Source organism: Aquarana catesbeiana, linkage group LG01, assembly GCF_042186555.1.
Source record: "Aquarana catesbeiana isolate 2022-GZ linkage group LG01, ASM4218655v1, whole genome shotgun sequence".
Classification (NCBI taxonomy): Eukaryota; Metazoa; Chordata; class Amphibia; order Anura; family Ranidae; genus Aquarana; species Aquarana catesbeiana.
Window position 1 is genome coordinate 214,300,819 of NC_133324.1, and position 2,757 is coordinate 214,303,575.

Genomic DNA, 2,757 nt, shown 5'->3' on the forward strand with positions numbered 1-2,757 from the left:
ATTTTAGTGGTATGTCTTACATAATGTGATTACTGGATTGATATAAATTTTGAAGGTTCATCCTCTTGAATTACATATTTGTATTTTGTATTGTCATACTTGGCACTGCGAGGCCCATATGTTGTTCTTAAAATTCTGCTCTACCATAAATAAAAACTTTTGAAAGCTAAAGAATCGGCTCGGGTGAGGGCAGTACTGGATCCTTGGACAGGTAAGTGTATTTATATTAAAAGTCAGCAGCCACGGTATTTGCTATATAATTTTTTGGTGGGAGACTGCAGCTGCTCTTTAAGCATGCCATAAATCATGCAATTTGCTTTTCTTCCACAATGGGTTGAAGGAAAGAAAATTGCTCAATTCACCCACCAACATAGTCAGTGTTGATGGGGGGAATACCTCCTGCACATTTATTGTGTTCTGCTGGTAGGGAGCATGGGGAACCTTCATCACAAGCAGAATACAATGATCACTGCTAGCGGCTTTAGCTACTAGCAGTGATCAGGTGAAAAAAACAACAATGTGCTGGTTGTACTGAAGTTGATTGTGGATCAACTTCATTACCACTAGCCAGCTCATGAATGGATCGAAATTTGGCCAGTTCAGTAGGAACCAGTCGAATTTCGATCCATCTATGGCCGGCTTTAGACCTCTTGTACACTGCTGCTTAAAATCACTCAGTTTTCAGGCATACATGCGTTTTTTAATCTAATTGCAGCCCACAGTTTTCAATGTGCCTGTACCCACAGGTGCATAAAAGGGGGAAACGGTTTCTAGCCCCCCCTTTTACTCATGGGGCAGCGGGCTCAGAAGGCAGAACTATGGTGCTTCCCTCCCCTCCCGCCCCTTTCCATCATGGCCATATGGTAATCAAAGGGGGACAGTTGTTTAAATAAAAAATAAAAATAAAATGTGTGTGTGTGTTGAGTTAATATTTGAGTTTCATTTATTTTTATTCTGTGGGAAAATATTAAAGGTGAAGTCCAGCCAAAGCTCGTTTGGCTGTACTTCTTCTATGGATCACAGTAGTGCAGTTCGTTTTGCTTTCCTGTGACCCGTTTTCAGCAGAGAGCTGGCTGAAGTCCGCTCTCTGCTGATGTCACTGCTATCAGTCCAGTCACCGTGTCATCCCAACCATGGAGTCTGGATCTGCCAGATCCCTGGACTGACACCCGGCTCAGCCACTCAGCGAGCCGCTGAGAGCCTGAGAAGGCCGCCCCCTCCACAGCCCAGCAGAGAGCTGTGATTGACAGTCTACAGCTCTCTGCTCACAAGCTCTGATAACAGAAACACCTGCGGTGTTCAATCACTCAGTTCTCAGTGTTAGAAGCGCCGGGGGACAGATGGGTATGATTCCTAAAAAAAAAAAAAATCCTGGACTTTAAGTGCTTAAAATGTGTTTTACAGCCTTAGTCAGGGTGACTAGGTTGTGTTCAGTTGAATCTATTTTAGAATTCTATTTTTAATTATTAATATCCATTCTACTTGTTTTTTAAACCAATAATAAATGGCCGCAGACTTGTTATCATCCAAACCAATGTCTGTGTGTTTTATTTATTAGGTTACTTTTAAGAAGGGCGGTTCCTGCCTGCTGTTCCATGTCTGATGCCTGGCCACATGATGAGATTATCGGACGAATGGTCGTTTTTTGGTTTTTTTTGCATGCTAATCTCATATCGAAAATGAAGAGTTTACTAAAGTTCCAAAAATTCTCATACGACAGAATAAAAATTCGGAAGTGATGTCATGTCTTGTAGTATATTTGTATTGTATTGACGAACGACAACTGTACTGATAAAATAAAAATTGTACGATCTGGTATCGTACGGGAAATATTTTCGTGCTTATCCGATCGAATAATATCGGATGAACTGTCATGATTGGCTCTCAAAAGCTCTGTACTAACGATTATTGTACGATTGCTTTGAAAGGGGTATTTTTTAAATGTGTGTACGGGGCTTAATGCTCACACATCAGTACAGTATGCAATAAGCCTTACAAAGAAGAATTGCACCCAATGCAGTAAAAATTTTAACACAGAACATTTTTAGAGCAACAGCCCTTGATATATTTTCACCATTCGGTGAATGTGCAGACTTTTGCTAGTCATGTATATTTTATAAACGTCTGGTTTTAGGTATCCAAAAGCGGCAACCGTAACTGGCACAAGTATTATCCTCTATATAAATGCAAGTTAAAAGTCCTTAGTTAAACAGCCACACTTCATCTCTCTGAAGTTTTCTAAAAGTGCTATATATTAAAGCCCAATAGAACTTTAGAATATTGTACTGCATCAACTTCAGTACCACTAGCCAGCTCATAAATGGATCGAAATTTGGCCAGTTCAGTAGGAACCAGACGAATTTCGATACATCTATGGCCAGCTTTAGGCCTCTTGTACACTGCTGCCTAAAAACACTCAGTTTTCAGGCATACATGTGTTTTTAAATCTAATTGCAGCCCACAGTTTTCAATGTGCCTGTACATACAGGTGCATAAAAGAGGGAAACAGTTATAGCCCCCCTTTTACTCATGGGACAGCGGTAGGAGGAGCAGTTTCAAGTATATTAAAGCCCAATAGAACTTTAGAATAGTACAGTGTATCTATGGTCAAAATGTAAAATCATATATTCATTTCCATATACGCTGATGTTATAAAATGAAAGTGTATGCTGTGATCATAGATTCCCTTTAATCACTGACCTGGAACGTATAAGCAGATCAAGAATGTCAGAAATCCTTAAAATGCAAACATGACTC